The sequence below is a fragment of the Rhinopithecus bieti genome, unplaced genomic scaffold, assembly GCF_001698545.2.
Source record: "Rhinopithecus bieti isolate Rb0 unplaced genomic scaffold, ASM169854v2 scaffold_53, whole genome shotgun sequence".
Taxonomy (NCBI): Eukaryota; Metazoa; Chordata; class Mammalia; order Primates; family Cercopithecidae; genus Rhinopithecus; species Rhinopithecus bieti.
The window spans coordinates 2,037,526-2,047,441 of record NW_016803161.1 but is presented as its reverse complement, the minus strand read 5'-3'; the positions used below and the strand labels follow the sequence as shown (position 1 = coordinate 2,047,441).

The following is a 9,916-nucleotide window of genomic DNA, read 5'->3' as shown; positions in this document are numbered from 1 at the left end:
AAAAAAAAAAAAAAAAAAAAAAAAAAAAAAAAAAAAAAAGTGGTAATAAGCTTTTCCTGAGGTTAGAGTACAGAAAATCTCTGTACTGTAAAATCCCAAAGTCTAGCTAAGTATAAGAGAGTAACAAGGGGCATCAAGAGCAATACATAAAATCAAATTACTTCATGTCATTTTGGCAAACAGAGTACAATATTAACAAATCTATGTATCACAGCCCAGTTGCTTTACATTTAAATGTAACAAAACCCATGATGCAATTATTACATATCAAGAAATTAAATCACAATCAATAGAAATGTGTCTCTCTTTAGGAAAATTCAGTATGAGAAATCCTAAATTACAAAAAGCTGCAAGATGCTGTAATATAAGATTTTAAGGAAAAAAAATTGCCTAAGAATTTAATGTTAGCTTTGATATGCATAAATGTGTGTAGATATGTTCAGAAATAATAAAAATTCATATTAATAGTTAATCAACACAGGACTGGACTTGCTTTATCATTATTTTCACCATAAAAATAAAAAAAAAATTATTCCTTTGGCACTTGTGATATTTGGCACTAAATTTTAGAATAAGGCTACCAAAGTGAACTCAGGGCCCTCTGGCCCAGAATCACAAAATAAAGCAAACAGATCCAGCCTGTGATGACGTGAAAAAGCTGGGTACCACATCCTGAGGTGGCAGGTATGAAAACGGAAACGAGAGTAAAAGAAGTATCTGTGACTAAAAGATATTGAAGTTTTGGATATATAGGTCTTTGAAAGGAACTGAAATAATGAATTTGTGTGTATCTGAAAGACAGAATGACTTAAGAGGGGAAGAGTTAAGAAGTACTAAGAATTTCATTCTGTGTGTGGCAGGGTTATATTAGAAGAAGTTAGCCAAGTCATTTTTATAAAAAGAGAAAACATTATAGAATGAATAGAATTTAAGTCGTGTCCTTTCTCATAAAATCTCACGCTTCTCAGATGTAATCATTCTATTTAGATAAAAGCTATTGAAAACAATATAATTAGTTATAATAAATTTGATTACTAAGAGATGAATCATCAGTTTTGCTTCCTACTTGAAAATAATACTGACCATAAAAAATAAGAAGTGAAGATTTAGCAGAATGTCTTTATGTACTCACACACACAGAATGATTGTTTACTCCCATCTCCTGGTCTCATTAGAGTTTCAAAGATGCAAGGATGTATAGATATTGAGACAGGAAAAATTAGACATTATTAGGTTCTTTGCCTCAGTGTAAGTTAAAAAAAAAAAAAAAAAAAGATTCCTACATGGACCCATCCAGAAGAATTTCTCAAAATAATTATCCTATCCATTTGTATTCCACAAAGTTGCCAGATCTAGTCTAGAAATGTAAAACTTGCCAAGAAAGATAGGACTTCTGACCTTGTGGAGTTTACCTTCTAACTGAAAAGATGAATGGAAAATAAAAATGGCTTAAAACACAATACGAAAATTCTGAGAAGAATTATGAAGAAAATAAACAAGTAGTGATAGACAGTAACTGGGCTGGAGGGCATTTTCACAGGTCACCAAGGCAAGAATCACTCTCAGATGAGGAGATATTTGTACTGAGGCCTAAAGAATAAGGAGTATGGCCCATGAAAAGCCGGAAAGGGAGCTATCCAGGCAGAAGGTTCAGAAATGGAAGACCCTGAGGAAAGATAGAAGCAGGGCTTTTCAGAGAATGAAAAGATACTACTGTGACTGGTGCGTGTCTTCATTCACTCCAGCTGCTATAACAGAATACCATAGACTGGGTGACTTACAAACAACAGATATATACTTCTCACTGTTCCGGAGGCTGGAAAGTTCAAGATCAAAGCACCAGTGGACTTGGTTCTGATGAGGACTACTTCCTGGCTCATAGACAGCAGTTTCACTGTGTCCTCACATGAAAGGGACTAACTCTCTGGAGTTTCTTTTATAAGGGCACTAATCCCATCCATGAAACCTTTGCCCCATGATCTGATCATCTCCCAAAGACCTCACTTCCAAATACCATCACACTGGCAGTTAGGTTTTAACATGTGAACCTAGGGGGGCACATAAACACAGTCTATAGAAATAGCGAACAAGAAAAAAAAAATCTAATGTTAGCAGGGCCTAGATCATATAGGACCTTGGGAACATGGAAAGATTTTTAACTTTTATTTCCAGATGCCTTAGGAAATCACTGGAAGGCTTGAAAAGGGCTAGTGACTTGTGTGTATTTGTTTAAACTATTCTGATGGTATTATCTCTAATAGATTTTATAAGGCTATTGGAGTGGTCCTGACAAAAGATAATTATGCCTAGGACAAGGGCAATTACAGTGGGGATGTAGATAAGTGGATAAATTTGAAATCTATTCTGGAGATATAATATTCATAACTTGCTGGGAAGAGTGTGAAAAGGATAGACCCAAGAACATCAAGTTTTCTTTGTCTGAGCTATAGTGTAGATGGTGGTGCCATGAAAAAGAATAGGGGCATAACAGCTTATTTTGTAGGAAACAGTTTATTTTATTGGGAGGTAAACAAGAGTTTTATTTTGTGCAAATGAAGAAAAAGATGCCAGTTAGACATCCGAATGGACATGAAAAGTAGACAATTGGATATATGATGCTGGTGCTCTGAAGCAAGATCAGGACTAAAGATATAATTTGAGGGAGTCATTAAAATAAAGGTGGTGTTTAAAACCATAGAACTGTAGATTGTCTAAGGAGAAAATATAGAAGAGAAATATAGATAAAGAAGAGAAAGTACAGATAAAGAAAAGAAGATTTAAAAAGAGCAGATGAATCCTAGAGAAACCTTCCACACTGTCAATATTTAGATATCTGGTAGAGGGAGAGAAAGCTGTATTAAATGCCAGTACCACACCCTGACAAACACACCCCCTCATCTCTCAGCCCATAGATATTGCTCCTTTTATGATGTGGCATTGTCTTAGTCTGGGACCTCCACAAAAACAGAACCTGCATAAGAACTGCATTCAGGTGGTTTATTTGGAAATGATTCCAGGAAATAGGAGAGAAGATCTAGTGAGAATAAAATGGGGTAGGAGAGAAAGTCAGTGCAAAGGTGCATAGGGCGTTGAACATAACCGTGGCCAACTGTGTGTGATTTCACTCAGATCTTATGAGGAGCTATACAAAAAGTCTAAAATTGACTACCCAAGGGGCAAAAGAGAGAAATGTTTGACCATTGTCTCATGGTTCTTTTCGATTGAAGGGTTCCCTACAAGACATTAATATTTCCACACTTCCAGATTGCCATGCAAGAATGATGAGAGTACAAGTTTTAGCAGGCATCTTAGGTGACAGCCTCAGAAAATCTGGAGGTTATAGAAAGAGAGCTTAACAGATCAACATTCCATAATATATCAATATTCCATATTTTTGAGTCACAAAAATTACCCCTCGAATGTTCACTCCCTCCAGAAACCTTTTTTACATCAACAGGCATCAATACTTTCTCTACTTCACCAACCAGTATGAGGTGATATCCCAACTCATCTATTGGATCATTCACTGTTACTATTATGACCTCTAGAAGATTGTCTAGAATGTACTGAATATATATTTATTTTATAGAGAAAGGCAGAAAGCAATCCAATAAGCCTAGCTGTTGTTCAAATACAACTACACTTTGGAAGAGGTGCAGAATAACATCTGGGACTTTGCCTTTTTGCTAATACCAGAGGATGAAAAATCAGCTAGTTTTGTTTCATCAGCAATTGTGTCTACTACCTAGCACTTTTCTTCCAAATTATGTCCATATCTACCATCTTAATATATTCTTCTGGGGATAATAGAAAATATAATTATCACATTTCCTACCTTGTTGATATTTCCACTGGGGAATTCATCCAGGAGTAATCGTGGCAGTGATGACTGGAGCCGAGACAAACACTGCAGATGGGAAGTTCGCAGCTGCTTTCCTTTTTAAAGAGCTTTACTTTCCACATTTGTGCTTCTCATTCACACTTCCTGTTGCCTCTCCTTATGCAAGAATAATCTCTTTTTTTTTTTTTTCCTGGTGGCAGTAGGATTTATTAGAATGTTTCTTAATGTATAAAGCCCAGCACAGGATTTTTTGTTTTCTTAACCATACCATCCTAAAGACAAAGGTGGAATGCGTTATCTTATCTCTTGTTCTCTTTTGTCCTTTCTATAAATATTTCTTAATAATTTACCTTATCTTCCCAACTTAGGCCTCTCCGTAGAACATGGTCCTTGAGGAAAGCAGTGTAACTACCTGAGAATAGGCTCCAGAATCAATCTGCCTGGGTTAAAATCCCCATTTTACTACTGACTAGCCGACTGAGTGACCTTGGGCAAGTCATTTGGTCTCTCCGTACTTTAATTTGAATGTGTTTAATAATACAACTTACCTTATAGGTTTTATGAGAATTAAATGAGATAGTGCATGTAAAGTGCTTAACACATAATGGGCATATAGAAAATGCTTTTGTTTTTTAAGGGTGGTCAAAGTAGGATCCTTACCCCTACCGGAAACTGCTACCTCCTGTCATTGTGGGACAGAAGGCTGCATCCCTATCCCAGCTATTAAAAAAAAACTCTCTAGAACATCAGTGGAAATCAATATTAATTTTCTTTTAAGAATTTTTCTAAGATGGTGACACTCTTTGCAGTGATTAAAGGCAAGCCAGGGCATTACAAAATCAGGGAGGAAAGCAGAGCTCCAGGGACACGAATAATCACCAGGCTATTTAAGGACATGATACCTCCATAAAGCAGCTTAATGTCAGGCTGGCATTTTGTAATGGCATATTTCAAGTACATACAATTTTCTGTCATGTTAAGCTCATAACTCCTTTGATAGCATCCACTCTGATATGATCCAGCTTTCTCTCTCCAACTCAAGAGCTGTTTGATTGCCCTGCTGTTCAACACATCTTAGTATCCCTCATTTCCCACCATGTTTAAATCTGTATTTTTCAGCTCCTGGTTACAAAAAAGTACTAAAAGGTCAAGCCTAACCCCAGACAAGAGCAAGGAGACCGGGATGAGAAAAAAAAGTGCTCGAGAAAGTGATTCCTCTTTCTCTGGGTTGAAGGCAGACTGTGAATGGCCTGTACTTTTTCTTTTTTTTTTTTTTTTTGAGACGGAGTCTCGCTCTGTCGCCCGGGCTGGAGTGCAGTGGCCGGATCTCCGCTCACTGCAAACTCCGCCTCCCGGGTTCACGCCATTCTCCTGCCTCAGCCTCCCGAGTAGCTGGGACTACAGGCGCCCGCCACCTCGCCCGGCTAGTTTTTTGTATTTTTTAGTAGAGACGGGGTTTCACCGTGTTAGCCAGGATGGTCTCGATCTCCTGGCCTCGTGATCCGCCCGTCTCGGCCTCCCAAAGTGCTGGGATTACAGGCTTGAGCCACCGCGCCCGGCCGCCTGTACTTTTTCTTAAGAACTGAGGGAAGTTGCCTTTCCTCTTGCTCAGGGAAAAGGTGAGCACCTCCTGCCTTTCACTTTTTCCCTCCACTTCAGCATCTGCAATGAGAAAACGTTAGGTTGGCACATATTTAAAAAGAAGCACTTATAAATATGTATTTCAGTGTACACTGAAGTGTTCTTTAAAAAAAAAAAAATAACCTCGTTGGGGCAGGCGTGGTGGCTCACACCTATAATTCTAGCACTTTGGGAAGCCGAGGTGGGTGGATCACCTGAGGTCAGGAGTTCAAGACCAGCCTGGCCAAATAATTTAGAGTAAAATCAAATTTCTATTTCAGTACAATGTATCAGATCAATTATATCTTTATGGTTGTTGTTATAAGTTTATTCATACCAGGAAAATTGTCACATTTAAAATTCTTAATAGTTTTGGCACAGGTGAAATCTTCTCATTTTGCTAAGTCCCTGAGCTCTTTGAACAGGCTGACCTTATGTATTGGCCTCTTCCCCAGGCACCCTGGTCCCTTCTTTCCAGAATGCCTTGCTACCTGCTCTGGCCTCAAGGCTACTTTTACTCCCCCTCACGTTAAATTTAGGTGAACATTTAATGCTATCACATTTCTAGTCAATGGCGTTCTGCAGAAAACATGCAGCTTCTCTGACAAGAAGACTGAGTCCCCACCCCAAAGAGGACCTCATACCATTTTCCCGATGCTTGTTGACAAGGAAGAGGAATCAGATAAGAGTATTTTTTGTGTATCCTTCTTACTATTCATAAAATTGCCTGTAATGGTCAGTATTTTAATGTCTTCAAAGTTTTATGTCTCAGATGCTTATCCAAACACTGGATGGAGAAAAGGTCAACATACACATCAAACTTACTGGCAAACAAGTGGTGCTTGAGCAGCATCCAGTTCAACTCTCCAGCTCAGGAAAACGCACATTGAGCACACGTGGACTCCATCGGAGGATGGTCATGGAGAACCCTAGGAAACATCACACTCAAAGTACTACCACTTGACAGAGCTAGCAATTGCGTGCATGTCGGAGAAATAGTACTTAGGGCTTGTGGAGAGTGAGCCAGGGACTTCCAGGAATCCTCTGGATAGTGGCCCAGATATACTCATCTCATACAGATACAGATACAGTATTAGTGCACTCTTGATTTTATGTGGGTCACTAATGTACCCAGCTAAGTTTCCTATCCTCCTTTAGAGCCTTAAAGTGTGGCCATGGGACTAAACTCTGGACAATCAGATATAAGCAGAAGTGTTAGAGTATTATATTGACCTCCGGAAAATCTCTTGAAGAGTAGCATGACCTCCAAATCTTCCTTCTTTCTGAAGTCTAGAATGTGCATGAGATGTCTTGAATTCCAGAAGTCATCTCTGACTACAAAGCCACCTTGAGAATGAAAGATACATGCTAAGATGGTGAAGCAAAATGATGCAAGAAGTTTAAATCCTTAACTATAAAACCACCATACTAGCCTGGAAATGTTCACTAAGAAACTTTCTGTTAATGAGAGAAATAATTTATTTTGCTTAAACTTCTGCTTTTTAACAAGTTATCTGTTATATGGAGCTAAATCTAAACCTGATGTAAGTGTCAAGATTTCCCTGAACTACATATTCCAATATGTTTTCTTAAATACATCTGATTTTGTTCATAAACTCTTGGACTCCTTCTCAAAAAAACAGGATTTCTTGTATTATATTTATCTTATTTCAATCTAATAGATTTGATAAATTATAAGTTCATAAAATATGTGTTTGCAATCCAATGAAACTGTGGTAAAAACTTTTAATCCAAAGAAATATCATGGGAAGCAGAAAATATACAACTATATTTTCTAAATTAGCAAAATAACATGAAAGGATATTTTATATATTTCTTTTGAAACATTACCTCTCATCTTAAAACTATTTTCATGAGGCAATTTCTCCTCACACTAAATGAAAACCAAATTAGCTTGAAGATTTTTACATCTCAATTGCTAGGGAGATACACATCTGTTATTGTCCACTTTTACACAGAGAACAGACTATTCACTATCAAACTCTGACTGTGTGTCTCTGTCAGAACACTGTCAGTAGAACACTAAACTCTCAAGGCCAAATGTTCTCCTTTCTGTTTATTCCAGCACTTTGTCATTATTTAGCAACCTCACAGAATTCTCCCTTCTGACAGAAGCATTTCCTGCTTGTTAAAAATGTCTAAAATGGATAGACTATGTATTCACAAAAGGCAGAGTGGTCTCTCCTGAATATACTTATGGCAAATTGGTCTTGCAGACCATGTATGGAAATGCAAACCTCTGTAGTTTATTCTCAAGCTCACCAGAGACTTTAACCTTGCAGGTCTGTCAGTCCAGGCCCTTTAGCAAAGAGTCATTGTTTCATATCAAATGAATACTGTCAGATCCCACCACACCTATCAGGCTCTGCTTGGTTGGTTTAAGAGCTATGTTAATGTGATGCACCTGCCAGTTAGCAAGCAATGGAAGGCACAAACACATTTGCGATATGTAAAAAAAAAAAAAGTCTTCACCGAAACAAAAAAACTGATTAGAGTCTGAGTAAATTTATGCCACAAGAAAAACTGTGAAGTTGATGTTTTATAAAGAGGCAATGAAATTTATTGATAGGAATGAAATAGACAGTAGACAGAGATAGCTGTGTGTGATGTATATTGCCTACCATTCTATACAATGATAGCAGCTATTCTGTTCAAGCTTTTCTTTGTTTGTATTCAGTGACATGCTCATTTTGTGTGTTCTCTGATATTTTGTCCTTTCATCCTGTTGACCTTGAAAATAGTCTTCTATTTTCCTTAGGATAAAGTAAGAACTCTTTAAAATGATGTGCAAGTCTAGCATGGGCAAATCTCAGCTAACCCAATACCCCCCATTTTATTCACCCCTTATCAGAACACTCTTTATACTATTTTGCATTTACCTTGTAAATACTGGCCATACATCATGCCAGTCCTTTCCTCACACTCTAAGTTTCATGAAGGTAGACACCATATGTGCCTTGGCCATCACCATATCTGCAAACCAGTACATTGTGTCTGACATATGGTAGGCTCTGAATTTTTTTGCTGAGTTAAAAATAATTTAAAAGTCCTTCAGAATATTCAGCTATGTATGCTGTTGCCCTAAGCCTACTACTACATCTATACTTAGGAGATAATCAATAAGTATTTGTCAAATTTTAAAAAGTAACAATAACCAGCACTTTGGGAGGCCGAGACGGGCGGATCACGAGGCCAGGAGATCGAGACCATTCTGGCTAACACGGTGAAACCCCATCTCTACTAAAAAATACAAAAGCTAGCCGGGCGAGGTGGCGGGCGCCTGTAGTCCCAGCTACTCGGGAGGCTGAGGCAGGAGAATGGCGTGAACCCGGGAGGCGGAGTTTGCAGTGAGCGGAGATCGGGCCACTGCACTCCAGCCCGGGCGACAGAGCGAGACTCCGTCTCAAAAAAAAAAAAAAAAAAAAAAAGTAACAATAATATAATAAGTGAAAGAATAGTCTAATCTGGAACATTTCCAAAAGTATTTTTCACAGTACACTAGTGCAATAAGGTACCCATAAAAAAAAGAGTCTGTGATGAAATGAACTCACATCTACTTTATGCTAGGCATTGGACTAAGTACTTTACATTCATCTTCTTACATAATCTGTGTAATAACCCAAGGAGATATGTCATTATTGCCTTGTACAGATGGCAAAACTGAAGTTCAGTGAGTTTGAATAACCAGTCTAAAGTGATATTGTTCATGAGTGGCAGATAGATCTGGGATCTCTGACTTGTCTTTCTTTAGATCACTATACAGTATTCTATTGCCCCTTCAGGAATTCACCATGTGCAGTAGCACAGTAAAAACTCTAACAAGTCTTGCAATAACAGCATTAAACCAAGGAATTCTTCTTTCTCACATGACAAGGCTTTCATACCAGTCTAATGGTTCCCAGAGTGGAATATATAGACTCCATTGTGACATTGGAAGAAAATATTAATTCTCTTTTTTTATCTCGATCTTTTAATTTCTATTTTTTTGTGTTTCATGATGTCTACATTATATGAGTAGATATATGGAATTTTAAGTAAATAATGTCTGTGAAGCAAGATTAAAGAAGCTTAGCACTAATCTAGACAACTCCCTTCCAAACATAATTTGAGATTTTTATTCCTTTCTATTGATTTCATGGGACTGATTTCAAATTATGCTTAAATTATGCTTAAACTGCTTGGGATATACCATATATTATATATAATTTATTATATAATTTCAACTCATCTGGTTGCGATTGATGGAGGAAACAATGAAGTGGCCTTTTTATTGTAATTATTATTGTATTTTATTTTTTTATTTTTTTTTTTTTATTATACTTTAAGTTCTAGGGTACATGTGCATAACGTGCAGGTTTGTTACATATGTATACTTATGCCATGTTGGTGTGCTGCACCCATCAACTCGTCAGCACCCATCAATTCATCATTTAT

The 9,916-nt window shown here is 37.5% G+C and overlaps 1 protein-coding gene across 1 annotated transcript in view; it reads left to right on the top strand.

The window, feature by feature from the left end:
- LOC108526480 (protein eyes shut homolog) overlaps nt 1-9,916 on the top strand; it is a 123,776-nt gene that overhangs the window by 9,410 nt on the left and 104,450 nt on the right. The window lies entirely within an intron of this gene.